The sequence below is a fragment of the Apus apus genome, chromosome 14 (genome assembly GCF_020740795.1).
Source record: "Apus apus isolate bApuApu2 chromosome 14, bApuApu2.pri.cur, whole genome shotgun sequence".
NCBI classification, from domain to species: domain Eukaryota; kingdom Metazoa; phylum Chordata; class Aves; order Apodiformes; family Apodidae; genus Apus; species Apus apus.
Window position 1 is genome coordinate 16,211,145 of NC_067295.1, and position 15,062 is coordinate 16,226,206.

The window sequence follows — 15,062 nt, forward strand, 5'->3', positions numbered from 1 at the left end:
CAGAGCCTCTCAAAATCGGTGGAATTGCCTTCATTGATGGATTAGCTCTGGGCTGGGGGAGCAGGCCTGGTAGGAGCTACAGATGGGCCTGAAAGCAAAGGGCTAATCTTGTTCAAAATGTATTTAATTGTCCTTGCTGAGCCCTGGCCAGGGTCAGAGGAAGCCTCAGGAAGATGCTGCCAGCCTGCTAGCTGTTGGGGATGGCACTGGAAAGTGTCTCACTGGCTAGAAGCTTCTACTGGAGAAGGCTGGGCAGTCTGGTCCTTCAAAACGCTTGAAATCAAAGGGTTTCAAGCACCTTTTTGCTGTGCCTCACAGGGAAATAGAATGGAAAGGTTCAGAGTAACTCTTCCCAAATTATTCCAGGGTTTTTGAAGATGTCACAGATGTTTTCCCTCTCCAGCTGGCTGTGCTGATGCTGTCCCATGTTTGTTGGTGCTGTGGACAAGGGGGCTGGGGTGCAAACGTGCCTCTGCCTGATGCTCTGAGATGTTTCTGATCCTGGAGCAGAGTGGCAACGCTGCTGCTGCCTGTCCCTGGGCTGGGGATGGCCCCTGCCCTGCCTGTTTTTCCCCAGGGCTTCTCAGCTCTGGTCCCACTGACACTGAAGAGCCCCTGGAAGCTTCTTGCTGTGATTAGAAACACTGGAGAGAAGGACTCTGGGGAGGGGTACTGGGCACTTACTGGTTTAATTGTCCAGAAGCACGTTGGCATCGCTCTGGGGCCAGTATCAGCAGAGGAGAGGAGGAGGTTAAACCTGGTCTGGCTGGGAGCAGTGGAGGTCTGTGCAGAGGAAGGAAGCGGGGGCCGTGCTCGGAGGATGCTGAAAGCAGCAGAGGGGTCTCCCCAGACAATTTAGGTCAAGGAAGCCATGATGAAGTCATCAGTTTACTTGGCCTGGTGGTACAGGAGGTGTCAGTGGTGCTGGAAGGCATGGGATGAGAACCTCGGGCTAAAGGTAGTGAGAGGCAAATGGGCACTTGTGTGCAGAGGGCACTGTCCCCAGGCTGGCTGCCTGCTGCATGGTGGCCCAGCTGTCCTGCACACCAGGCAGCCACCAGAGAGGGACCTGTCTCTGAGACCTGATCCTTACCTTCCACAGGGTGTGAGTGAAACCTCAGCCATGCCCTGTGAATGCAGGCTGAGCTGGGGATTTGGGACATTTCAGGCAGGTGCAGTAGGGCTGGCATTAATCCCTGGGGAAGGCAGGTGTGGGTGTGCCTGCAGCTCCCAGGGACACTTGCTTTGCTGGACCCTGGGGCTCCAAGGGGTGCCATTGGTCCAGGGCACTGCAAGTGCAGCCCCCTGCAGCCCTGCAGCAAGACCTTCCACTTGCAGGAGAGCCCTGGACAGGATGGGGGTTTAAGTCTTTAAACTAGTTTATGCAAATTTTAAACATTCTAGGGTGGATGTCTTTAACTGGCTTTGAATTATGGTTTGCATCGATTTGGGTTAATTGGGCTGGAGGCCACCCTGTAGCATGGGGTGGATTTTTTTTACATAGGTTAAAGCACAAGTGTGCAGGAAACTGTTTTGGAAACTGGGTCAGGCTGGAGAAGAAGCAGAGCTGAAGACAGGAGGTGAAGGAAGGTTGGAGCATGCCTGGTGGCAAAGCTGGTTGCACAAGAAGGTACTGGGAGCCTTCCCAGGCTCTGACTTGGGTACTTGGCTCCCAGCCTGGGCTGGTTTGGTGGATGAAGGCTCAGTGGTGAAGCTGGTGTGGCAGGGATTTAATGGGGACCAGGCAGCCCTGTGCTCTGGTTGCATTGAGCTGCTGGAAGGGTGAGCAGCTGCTCTGGAAGGATGTGTGTATGAACAGCCAAGGAGTCTTGCTGCCACTGGACCCTCGGAGCTGCTGGAGCTCCAGGGGATGCAGGTTTGGCTTGAAGCCTTGGTGGGAGGGAGGAGGGCAGTGAGATTTCACCCCACTTCACAGGCTCCTTGGGAAGGGCTGTCCCAAGGCTGGTCCTTTCCACATCTCCTCCTCTCTGGCTGTCACCTCTTGCACGTGTGGCACAGTTCCAGAGTGGTTCAGGTCTGTTTTTTCCCATTGCAGGTGTACTGGGGTGCAATGTGTGTCTCTTCCATCAGCTCTGTGACCCTTTCTCCAGTGGCTCAGGTGTGTGTTTGGTGTCTGTGTGCCTCTCCATTCCCCTTGGCAGGAATGTGCTACAGTGACATTGGACCTTTTCCTCTTCCTATTGTCACCACTTCCTCAGCAGCCACAGTCCCCTGAGGTTTCTTAACCTGGGGCTGTTCAGCCTGGAGAAGGCTCTGGGGAGACTTTAGAGCATCTTCCAGTGTCTGAAGGGGCTCCAGGAAAGCTGGGGAGGGGCTTTTCATCAGAGAAGATAGTGAGAGGACAAGGGGTGATGGTTTTAAACTGAGTGAGGGGAGATTCAGGTTAGGTATTAGGGAATAAATTCTTCACTCTGAGGGTGGTGAAGAACTGGGATGGGTTGCCCAGGGAGCCTGTTGATGCCCCATCCTTGGAGGTTTTTAAGGCCAGGATGGATGAGGTTTTATGTACCCTGGTCTAGTGGGAGGGTTCCCTGCTCATGGCAGGGGGGTTGGAACTGGATGATCTTTAAGGTCCCTTCCAACCTTAATGATTCTATGAAACACCTCAGCTCTTCCAGCTGAGACTGCACCAGGGTCTGCAGGGACATGTTCTGTGTGTAGGGAGAGGGGATGGCAGCAGAAAGAGCTACTGTTCCCTCCCTGGGAGGTATAATGCCAAGAGGATATTTTTATAAAGTGTGCTTACCCTATTCCAGCAAAATTAAAATTAGTTCTAATGAAGTAGAGGTTAACCTCCTCTGTGCTTGCTGCAAATTAATGGAATGTATGATTACTTATCTTGCAGCACTAGAGGTTCTTGAAAATTACTTGGAAAGAAATGTAGCCCTGTCTGTGGCTTGAATTTTTAATTTATGTTAATAGTTCAGGTTGGAATTAATTAGTTTTAAATGACAGAACTTTGATCTTTTATTTTTGTAACCACTCCCACTTCTGCAGCTGAAGTGTATCTTTCCCAATCTCCTCCCTTTGTATGACATGAATTAGATACAAATACATAATATGATAAAAATGTGCTACACACACCCTGAACCCCAACTGCCCTGCAGCTCTTGTCTCTGTGGGATGGGTGTGTGCAGTGGGGGGCTGGTGCCCCCTCCAAGGGTGGGTCTGCAGCAGGACCTGGAGGTTTAAGGGGGGAGCCAATAGGTTGTATCATCTTGGTGTGAGTTCTGGAGGAAAAACCCAACTTGTGGCTTTTTTAGGGGCCCTTTTGGAAGTGGTCACTTGAGTTTGCAGTTGTGTATTGAACATAGCTTCATCTCTACTTGGTGGTCACCTTCCCTGCTGCAATGTGCAGGTGAGCAGGAGCAGGTCATGCTCCTGTCTAGTTTACCAAGCCAGAGTGGACTGAAACTCCTTGGGGATAATCCTTTCCATGAAACTTTTCCACTCACAGGGAGCTCCTGCTGCTTGTGTGCCCAAGTTGGGGGAGGGAGGGTCTTCTCTAGGACTGATTTGAGGTGCATGCTAACTCACCCTCTGCTGGGGGTAATGTTGGCCCAGCCCTTTGAGCCAATTTCAGTTTTAAAATGAAAACAGCAAACACCATCTCAGAAATTTCCCAGTCCCTGCCAGAGCATTGACCTCGGGAGGTTGACTTCAGCTGAAGCCAAATCCTCCTGATAATGCCTGTTTTCTCACCCGCCAGCTTCCTTCCCCTGTGCTCCCAGGCTGTGGGGACCCACGGGTGTCCCTGGATCCAGCTCCCAGCCTGCCCTCCTAGGTCTGTGTCGATGGCCCCTGCTCTGCTGCTGCTGGGAAGCTTTGGATGTGCTGTTCCCAGCTCCTTATCTGGCAGTGCAGGGACTGGCTGGGGCTTCACTGTGGTGGCTGTCCAGCAGATGTTTCTGGAGCAGCAGGAGTGAGATCTGGCTTTTCTGTTCTCTGCTTGAGCCCTTCTGTGTGTCTGCTCTGGCTTGTAGCTCCTCAGGGCTGGCCCTGTGGCATCTCCAGCTTGGGAAGGAGATTGCTTGTCCCAAAACTCAGTGTATCAGAGTCCCTCCAAACTGTCTACTTAGAAGATGAGTCCTGTTCCTTTTTCCTTGCTGCTGCTGTTTGCTTTTGCTTGAGGTGGTTGTTTTTTCCACACATATTTGACAGTCAGGTTGCCCAGGGTGGTGGGATTTTATCTGGGAAGAACAAGCTTATTGAGGAAGAGAAGGGCAGGCTTTAAAGGTGAGCTGGTTCTTTTCTCAAAGCAAATGAGTGGAATTTGGAGAAGGAAGCTAACAGGAGGGCAGCAGTTTCTGGCAGTGGTTTTGCCCTTTATTTTTGTGGTCAGTTAATGTCTCTGAATTGGCAGTTGTGGCTGCAGCCCATGTGGCTGGGGAGAGCACGGGGAGATCTTGCAGGAGGGGGGAAGAGGAGCTGAGGGGGCTGCCAGAGCAGCCTCCAGCAGAGTGCCCTGGGCGGGGAGGGCATCTTACCCAACCTGCTGTGGTGTGATGCTGTTGGACAGTTTTGGGGGCCCCAGCTTGTTGAGTAGACCAGAGAGGCAGTTCAAAACTCTGTGATGATGAGGCTTTGGAGTGATGGTTGTCTCCCAGGGCCACCCCGTGGGCTGTTGGGATGGTTGGCCATGGTTCCAGGTGGCTCTGCTGGTGCTGTTTTGGGGCTATGCTGGTGGCTGTTGGTGTAGGAGGGTGAGGTGGCTGGGGCTGGAGAAGGGACTCTGCTGTGCTGAGACCTCTCCAGCAAGCCAGAGGGGCTTTCTTCAGCCTGGCAAAGGGGAGGAAGCTACCTGACCTTTTGTGCAGATTTGTTTCTGCATCACTTGCCCTTTTAAGACATGATGGAAAACGGGGACGAGGGAGCCAGAGCTCTGCAACTGAGCTACTGTCTGGAGCTTTGTTTGGAGAAACAGAGCATGTAGAGGGAGTAGGTTTTGTGGTTGCTGATGGATTGCCTGCCTGTGTGGAGATACAGACCTGGCCCTCGGGCCATACAGACTGAGCATGTGGGTCACGACCCCCTGTGTCACCTTTCAGTGCTAAGAGCTTGGGGAACACCTGGTGGCCTCGTGTCTGGGGAGGCTTTGGAGCTACTGGCTGCAAACCTCTCCTCTCATCCACCTCTGGCAATTGCCTTGCTGTGTGGGCTCTGTCCTCTGGGGTGGCTTCTGCTGGGCTTTGGGGACAGTGGTCATTGACACAGACAAATGGGTGCATGTGATCTGAGCATCTGTCCCCGAGGCTGGCAAGGGGATGGTGACCTGTGCAGAGGAGCCTGGCGTGGTGTCCATGTGCCTGGGTCCCCATGTGCCTGCTGCTGCTCTGTTGTTTCAGTGTGGCAACAGTTCCTCACTAGTGTTTTGGCTCAAGTCCTGTGAAATCTTTATATCTTAAGTGTACATGACCTATTCATCTACCTTTAGGCTGTGGGCAAATAGGGAGGCATATTGGATAAAACACTGCAAATATTTGTAGTTCCCTGAGAGAAAAGCTCGGTGGAACTGGAGGGTTTGCAGGATGTGTGATCCTCTCATGCTCTGCTTTTCAGGCTCAGATCTTGAAGTGCTTGGCAGAGAGAGAAGGCTGGCCTTTCACAACCAGGGAATTGAAGGGTTTGGTCACCTCTGCCACCTCCCCACTTATGTGGCCTCCTTGCAGCCTGCGTGGTGCTGGTGTCTGCTGTGCTGGGGGTGGGTGCTGGCAGGTGGCTGCATGTGACGAGCTTTAACCCCTGATGACTGATGCTGCAGCCATGTGTGGGGTCTGGTAAAATCACCATAGCCTGGCTGAGGGCCTTGAGACCTGGTGCAGGGATTTCTGTGCTTCTGGACCATCCCTTGGGGCAGGACACCTGGTAGGAGTGCAGAAAGAAATAGTGTGCAGAAATACTGGGGGTTAAGCAAGCTCTGAGGGTGAAGAAATGGCATGGTGAGGTGGAGGAGTGCCCCTTCCTCAGGGGTGGGGATGTAGCAAGGTATTTGGAAGTTTGCTTCTTGGTGATGGAGAGCATTAGAGGAAGCCCCCTGTCTGACAGCAGTCTGCTGGCTGGAGGGGAGGGTGAGGTGCTGGTGTGCAGTGGGTGCAAGGGTGCTTGCTTCCTTGCAGCACCACGAGTTGAGACCCAAGCATGTTGGGTTTCAGTCACTGTTCACTGTTTCACTGTTCACTGACTGACATGTCTGTGGCTGTGAATCCAGTAGTCTCTCCATTCCACTCTTTTGAAGCTTGGAAGCAATGTTTCTGTGCATCTACACCAAGCAGAGGAGGGAGATGGGAAGGCTCCAAGAGCTGAGACAAGCTGTGAGGGTTGCTGAGGGACGGCTGCGTGGGGTGCAGTTGTCTGCTGCACCATTTATAAACCCCAGACACTTGAAAGGAGGGTAGTGTACAGTTTAAGGACATCATAAATCTTATCTCCACCCGTATCACAAACATGAAGTATATCCTTCATACCCAGTGCAGGGAAGATTACAGCTTTAAAGGATCATAAACTCTCCTTTTTATTGGGACATTAAAATTCAAGCACAACTAGAAATCCTCCTGCAGAATTGACCATTGCAATGGGTCTGATCCTGGGAAAAGTGCTGAAGTGTGAGGAACTTGGCTTGGGACAGTCAGAAGGACTATCCAGTGATAGCAAAGTTGCTATCTTGGGGATGTCTTGCCAAAGACTTAGGTGGGTTTTGTGAGTAGAGTGGGAGTACGTGCCAGGCGTGTACACAGCTGAGCTCAGGATCTGCTAAACCAGTGGTCTGTGATCAGCTGAGTCTATCTGAGGATGTTCTCACTTTCCCTTCCCTTTTCCTGAGCTGCCTGTTGGGCCTCTCAGCTGAGCCCTGAGCTGTCACTTGTTCCCCACAGGTGATGTGAGATGGATTTGCTGTAACTTCTGAGTCAGAGCTCAAGTGTACCAAGGTTTTCCAGCAAAGCTCTGCTCACAGAAGTGTTGTTCCAAATAAATGTTTTCTGGGAGGGCTTCAGTTGTAAATAGAGACACCAGAAAGATGTAATTATATTATTCCTCTATTTCCTTTGAGTCAATCACAATGTTTACAAGTAACAGAGCACTGTGGTCCTCTGAAGCTGGGGACTGGTGTCATTCCTGCAGGGTGGCCCTGGTGGCCACCTTGAGTGGTGACTGTGGCCTCATGGAAGGCTTTGCTGAGATTGTGTCTGGCACCACCGAGGGTGCCCTGGGCAGGGTTATGTCAGCATCTGCCAGTGGATTGGGAAGAAAACAGGTCCTCTGTGTGTATCTCTAAGGATCCTGTTCATCCTGTTTGGTTACAGCCATCCCTATCCCTCAGGCTCCTGCTGAGGCTTCTCTGCTGCTTCTGTGGCCTCTGGGGTGGTGGGAGGAATGTGTGATTCCAGCTCTGTTGAGGAAATCTTCAAACATTGGCACCAAAGTCAGTATTTAGGAAACTTCCTAAAAGAGGGCTCAGATAGAAGTTTATACTTGTGCTTCCTCAGTATGTTTCCAGATGTGTCCCTCAACAGACACATGTTAAGCTAAGACCTTTGGTCCTTATAGCAAATATCTGTATTTATACCTGACACAATCCTCTCTCCCCTCACTGGAAGGTGCAGATCATTGCACTGGAATGGACAGGAGACTGTCCTTTAGGCAGTTGTTCTTCTCTGGGTTTAAAAAGCAATATGTGCTTTGAGTGGGACCTTCGTAAAACTGCAAGGTGTCACTAGCTCTCAAAAACCATCTTTGAAAAAAGTGGTGGGGTCACCTAAGGACTGGTTTGGAGGCTCCATCAGCAATCTGAAAACAGGAATGAACAGTGACCTGAATCTAGGCTGACAAAAGCAGGAAGGTGGTATAGCTGTTGCTCAGCTTGTCTCTTGATACTAAAACTAGAAGGTGGCAGTGAAACTAGTGGGTAGTTAATTGAAAGGAGATGAAGGCAGGTGCTGCTTCACTGGGCAGGTAGTGAGTGCTTGGAGCCTGGTGCTGCAGTAGGTTGAACAGGCTGATGGCTTGTCTGAAAGGCACTGGGCAGATTCTTGACCAGCAGGTCTATAGATGGATCCAGAAAGGACTCATCTAGGATATACCCACTAACATACCTCACCCTGTAGTTGTGGATGCTGGGAGAGTCCAAGGGAATGGACCATGGGGTGCACAGGCTCCTGTGCTCTCCCTGAGCAGCCTCTCTGGAGAAGGTCAGGGTTGAGCAGCAGGAAAGCCAGATGTTTCTGAGGGTCTGTGTGAGGTGCTGAAGCCTGCTAGGGGACACCCCAAAGGCCAGGGCAAGAAGTTGCAGTGTCTTCCTTGAGCTCTGCCCAACCTTAGGAAGTGTCTGTGGGCTGCCAGGCTCCACTTCCTCTGTTCAGACTAGGTTTTGCCTCCTGTAAGGACCCTTGGTTGTGGGCTGCAGGTTGGATGTCTCTGCTTATCAAATGAATGTACTGGGCTGCAGCACGTTTCACTCGAGGTGGGCACAGGTGCTTTGGGAGCCCAAACACTCTAGAAAGCGCAACTTCTCTTCCCAAAGCCAAGGGGACCTGTGCAGGGGACTGCTGGTGGTTCCCACCACACAAGTCTTTACTCCATGCCAGGGCCAGGGTTGGTGGAGCATCAAAGTGCAGCAGAGGGTGGAGGTCAGGGGAACAGGAGGAGATCTGTCCCAGGAGGAATGATGCTGTTTACACTGGTTTTGTTGCAAGCCAATGATTTGTTGCCAACTTTAATGGGAGAGCAAAGCATATTTACTCAGCTTGTTTGGATGGGTAACAACTGCTGGATAAGAAACTGTCATATGGGAATCAATTATAGGCTGCAGCTCTTGAGTGGAAGTGGTATTTGACTTCTGATGCCCTGTGAAACTGAATGAGGACAATGCTGCTATTTATGTGGTTCTTTTCTGGTTCCTTCCCTTCTTCCCTGTCATCATCTTTGCTCTAATATTAGAGCTTTGACCCTCTGTGTGTTGCTCCCAGAGCAGGCCCTGACACTGATCCTTTCACATGGTTCCTGTGAAGAGATCCTTGTGTTTGCCAGGGGCTGTGTGGGGGTGGGACAGTGGTGCTGGCACAGCTTTACCTCCCTGTCCCCTTCTCTCAGTGAGATGAGGCAGTGATGGCAGAAATCTGCCTTTCTGCCCAGAAAAACCCAGCAAAGGTTGTAGGTGGGGTCTGAGTGGCTGCTGGAGCCTGGCTGCTGTGCAGCAGGGTCAGAGGGGGGTGCCTGGGGGCTGGCTGCTGTTTCTGCTCCGGGTGGCACTGTGGCCTTGGGCTGCTCTCCACTTGATTCCTTGGAATGTTGAGTGGGGAATTGACTCCACCTGCTTCTGCTGGGAGCAATCTTGTCACAGGAGCAGGTGAAGTCATCTTTCTGTGTGATGATGGCCCCCCTGACATCATATCCATGGTGTGAGGAGGTGGGAGAGGGTGCAGGGGAACAGAGAAGGGTGCTGGCTGATACAAACAAAAAGCCCCTGCTGTCCTGGAGATTCTGCAAGGCTCCTGCCTTAGGGGAGAGTCCCTGTGAGCTTGTCTCACCATGACATCTCCTTGCCTACAACTCAGCCAACACTTCCCAAGCTGCCAGTGAGTGAGTCAGCAGGCAGTGACTCAGTAAGGTCACCAGACCATATTTACCCTCCAGGCAGAGAGATTCCTGGCTGCATTTATGATACATATTGCTTAAAAGCCACCACTAAGTGGTGACACATAAACTCTTGCCCAGGGCCTCTGTGCTCGGGTCCTGGCCGGCCACCGAGGAGCTGTGACCAGCTGAGTCCTGGAGACTATGGCTCTTGGAAAGCAAAGCACATGTGAACCTGCCCTCTGTCTTGGAGAAACACCCCGTCTTAAACTACCTTGAACTATGAGCATCTGTGCAGAAACATGATGCTGTGGAGGAAATGTTTGCCATGGGCTTGTCTCTGGCCTGCCTTGGCACCACACTCACTGCATCAAAGAGCCTTGAACACACTCAGTCCTGAACACAAATGCTCTTGCCAGGAGTAGAGGAAAAGTTTTTCAGTGAGGTAAAAATAATTAATTTGCTCTCCTTACCTCAGGACCTAATATTGAGGCTGGCTTGAGGCTCACAGAACACACTCTTGATCTTATCTTGGCTCTTTATCTCCTTTTCCTCCCTCTAATGATGATGCCAAAAAGGTTTTCCACTTTGACTGTTGGCTTTCTAGGTGTGCTTCAATGGAGGTGTGAAATCCAGGAACTTCTTAGATGTGTGGGTGGTTTTGTAACATTTGTGGAGCTGTGGTGGTGTCTGTTGGACAGCCCTTAGAGGTAGCTTTTAGATTTGGAGTGTCTTTGGTCTAGGAGCTGAAACCTCACAGAACAAAGACCAACCTTCTGTGTTGGGGTTGAAAACCAGCAAAGCTCTCCTGTTTTTCAGTGATCCAGCCCCTCCATGGTATGGCTGGAGCTGGTAATCCTTGATGGACAAGGCCCTGGGAGAGGCAGCGTGGCCCTGCCTGGTTGGACAGGTCACAGTGCTCCTGTGTCCTGTTTTCCCCCAGGAAACCTGCAGAAGACCCCCAGGAGACCTCAGTGTGTGCACAGAGGGGGCAGGGACGAGCTGGGTCTGCTGGGTGGGCTGCTTGTGGGTCAGCATGTGTAAAAGTGCTTGGACAACTTTTGTCTCCTTCCCTGGATTTGAATAAGGCTGTTCCTGGATGGCAGTGCAGGTGGCTGGCCAGGTAATAATTAACTGGGACAGGTGTCCCTGTCATTGCCCCTTTTGGGTGCTGTTACACTGCCTGCACAGAGCTCAATGGGCAGGGAGAGGGCTGGGTTTTGCCCTTCTCTGGGTTTTCCAGGGAACACTCAGGGTGTCCTGGCAGGAAGGGTGGGTGGCACTGCCTTGGGTGGGTTGTGTGGCAGCTGCTCTGCTCTCCTGCCCAGCCTGTGGAGAGCAGCCAGTGCTCTTGGAGGGGGTGTCTGCTGTGGGGTGATGGGTGTTCCCAGGGAGTGCTGGCTGTTCCTCATCTCTTGGCTCATCCTGGAGAGCTGGGTGAGGAGCAGAGGAATGGGAGGGCAGTTAAGGGGGGACATGGCCTTGTTCCATGGCACAGCTGTGAAGCTTTCCTGCTCCAGACCTGAGTGTGCACCCTGAAGTGGAGCTGTACCTGCCTGTGCCTGGGGGGGTTTGGAAGTTGGACCTTTCTAGGGAGAAGATGCAGGCTGCAGCACTGGCTGGGTGCTGGTGGGACACAACCTGCCTTGACAGCCCTCTCTGGGGTGCTGCTCCTGCCTGCCCATGGCTTGTGGCAGCTGCTGGGGGCCACAGTGGTGCTGATCTCTTTGGCAAGTTGATGCTGGTGATTTTGCCTCTAGTGCCAACATCAGAAAGCACTCTGAAATAAATTAAGATGATGACTGGAGGGAAGCTGAAGTCTTTCCATGGCTTCTGCTGGAGTCACTCCCACTAGAGTGCTTGAGGGGTGAAGTGTCCCTCTGTGCCTCAGCTGGCTCTGGGCAGCAAGTCAGACCAACATGGGCACTGATGAGCATCCCCTGGGTTCCCAAGGGATATGCCCCAAGTCAATTAATCCATACAGCTCTAAAATTGTAACTGGAGAGCTGAACGATGCATTCCAGCTTATCCTGGTGGAACTGTGAGGCAAGAGCATGGTAAAAGTTTGCAGCTGTACCAAGTTGCTCCCCCTGTAAGGACAGTGTGTTTTTTGTTTTTTTTTCACACCACTGCTGTTCACTTTTTAACTGGTATGTTAAAACTCGTGGGTTTTCTTTAGCAAATGTTACAGTCTGCTTTAAAGTTCTTGGTTAGCAGCATCTCTGCTCCTGCCAACACACCCTGAGCAGGCTGGCAGCTATGCCAGCAGCACAGGCACAGCCTGATCACTTCCCTGCATCAGTCCCCTTGTGCCACAGTCTGGTTTGGCCCCAGCTCTGTGCCCCTCATTGCTGCTCAGGCTCCGATTCCTGTAGTGAGCACGTGTGCTGTGCTGGGGATGAGCAAAGGTGGAAGCTGGCTGGGCACCTCTGGGCCTGCAGGGCATGTGGCTTCCCTGGATTTCACCCTCTGCTCAGCCCTGGCAGGGTCCTGGATCGTGCCCTGCTGCACGGGAGGATGCTCGTTAGTCAAACTGCCTGCTCCCTCTCTTGCCCACAAGTGATTATTGGTGTGTCTTGGGTTTTTGTCTCGGAGGAGAACTGATGAGCAGCAAAGCTGTTTTCTCTCTTGTCTTGGTATGTGTAAAGGTGATTGGATTTGATTGTGGGTTTTTTGTGTGGTGTGGAACAGTGACAGGTCACCAGTGCTGACCTGCAGCCTCTGAGCGCTGCTGAAAGGAGTGCTGGGGGGCTGAGGAGAATGAGCCATGGATCCAGCCTTGGATCCAGCTGGCAGGGTAGAAAGATGTTGAAAGAGACTGGAGGGAGGTTGTCCAGTGCTGAGTCCTCTCTCCGTGGTAGAGCACATTGTCTGAAGCAGCAGGGATAGTGCTGGAGAGCCTGGCCAGTGCTCGGGGGCAGGGAGAGATGTGGGGGGGCTGGGGAGGCTCGCTCCCCGTGGAGCCCCCGAAGTCCCCCTGACACATGCACATACACAGTGTTGTTTCATGATTATTTTTTCCCCATTCCAGTCTTCATGAACTGGTATGTCTGCAGCTGGGGAGTGCTGCTGGGCTCTGGGGGGTGGAGTGGTGTTTGGAGAGGGGACAGTCCCCTTCCCCCAGCTGTGCACTGTGCACTGCCCTCTCTGCTCCAAAGACTGTGTCCAGTCTCCGGTCCCTGTCTTTGCTTGGAGGAGAAAATAACCCACCAAGCACACACGTTGTGCCTACCTTGGCAGCCAAGGAAGCAAGTGGTTTGGGAGTTCATGGCATTTGCTCAGCAGGCTTTGCTGTATGTGTTCACAGGCTGGCTCCTGGCTCAGGGCTGGGCTCTCGACTTGTCCAGTCCTGGTTATTGCACTTCCCTGCTCTCTGGAGGTGGTGGGGCCCTGGGAAGGATGTTTGCAGTGACTGGCCCTTGCCTTTTGTGTTGTTTGTTTGTTTGTTTTTTTTCTTTTTCCTTGCAGCTGCTGTAGTGGAGCTGGGCTCTGCCAAGCCCATTCTCTTTCAATGCATTGGTCCCCAGGCAAGGGGGGGAGGGCAGGGGCCTGTCCTGTGTGCTGTGGTGCAGCAGAGCACAGCACTGGGGCAGCTCCATTGCTGAAGGGGGCTGGCAGCCCTGGCTCCACTTGTTTCTCTTCCTGTCCCTCCAAGCTGCCCCCTTGCCTTTGGGATGGATAGCTCTTTTCTCCTTGGAGCCTGACTGCTCCTTGTTAGGTGTCACAGAATCACAGCATGTCAGGGGTTGGAAGGCACCTCCAAAGATCCTCGAGTCCAACCCCCCAGCCAGAGCAGGACCAAAACTAGGGCAGGTCACTCAGAAAGGCACTCAGAGAAGGAGACTCCACCACCTCTCTGGGCAGCCTGTCCCAGGGCTCTGTCACCCTCACAGCAAAGTTCTTCCTCATGTTGAGGTGGAACTTCCTGGGCTCCAGTTTGAATCCATTGCCCCTCGTCCTGTCCCAGGGCACAAGTGACAAGAGCTTGTCCTGCCTTCTTGATGCCCTCATGTATTGATAGACATTCATTAGATTCCCCCTCAGTCTTCTCCTCTCTAGACTGATCAGCCCCAGGTCTCTCAGCCTTTCCTCATCAGGCAGGTGTTCCAGTCCCTGCATCATCCTCAGAGCCTCCCTGGGACTCTCTCCAGCAGATCCCTGTCCCTCTGGAACTGGGGAGCCCAGAACTGGACACAACACTCCAAGTGAGGTCTCACCAGGGCCAAGTAGAGGGGGAGAGGAGAACCTCCTTTGATCTGCTGGAGATACTCCTCCTAATGCACCCCAGGATGCTATTAGCAGCCTGATGAAATGCCTCATGGTGCTTTTGTTGGGAAGTGGGTTAGAGCACCCAAATGATTAAAACAAATGTCTCCTTTTTATTATTATTTTATATTTTTCAAACTGGCAGATTGAAGAAACACTGTCAGTGAGGGTGTGGATGAAGAGCTTTGCTCTGGGCAGTGATGTTGGTCCCTGTGGTGTTTTGCTTAGATAAGCAATTTTTAAAATCAGGGAGGACACCTGAAGCTTTGGGCTGTTAATGCTGGATTCAGTCCTAGTGCAGGTCAAAAAAAGAAAGATAATTGTGTTTGTGTCTTGTTATCCTGCAGTTTTGTACAGCAGCTCTGTAGTAGAGGAAGAGCCTGAACAAACAAGTGGAAAAGCCATAAGATGCTTAGATTACAGCAGCTGCCTGGTGAGGAAGTTTGTGCTTGCTTTTAATCAGTGATGGTGGTTGTGTGGGGCCGTTTGGGGCTCAGGCTTGGCCTCAGCAGCCAGCTAGTGCTGCCCACCACCAGGCTTGTCAGGAAGCAAGATCTGGAAGGAAGAAAAGTGAGGAAAATATGTATATCTCAGTTTTTTAAAATATGGATTTTGTATGTTCAAAAGGCCACTGCCCTGGCCTTCCTCATGCTTTGGGGCTTTTTCAAGGAGAGCAATGTGGCTTAGACCTGTGCTTTGAGCAGTGGCCTTCTCTGACCCACAGAAGAGGTGACAGGAGGTTAGCCTGGTGCAGGTGGACCTCACCACTGGCACCAGTGGCAGCTGCAGGGTGGAGGGAAGAGAGGACAGCCAGTCCCTGAGGCACCCACAGCTTCTTCAAGGGTGCTCAGGGGACGCTCCCAGAGACTTGAGAAGAGGTTCCACAAGTTGTTCCTACCAGAGAAATTTCTCTGACGCAGCAGAAATAAAAACAAAGAGCTCTTCTTCAGTGTTTACTTTTATTTTTAGAAGACAATAAGTGAGTGGATGAAGCCACAAGCGGAAATGGTGTCTCTGAAGTTCAGGCTCCCCCTCCGCCCTCGTCAGGAAGCACATGCTGCACGTGCACCCGCCTGGGATGTTTGTAGACAAAGAGTTTCTTGATGCTTTCCCCCCAGCCCCCCACCCCTACACAGTTTCCTTGCCCATAGGCAAAGAGGATTTGCTTGCTGACATGCTGGAGTCTTGCACGGAGCCGGGCGGTG

General features: G+C 52.1%; 1 protein-coding gene across 1 annotated transcript in view; it reads left to right on the forward strand.

Moving 5' to 3' along the window:
• The window catches only part of LOC127390480 (ankyrin repeat and fibronectin type-III domain-containing protein 1-like), a 248,294-nt gene that overhangs the window by 10,893 nt on the left and 222,339 nt on the right, over window positions 1–15,062 (forward strand). The gene's annotated exons all lie outside the window — the stretch shown is intronic.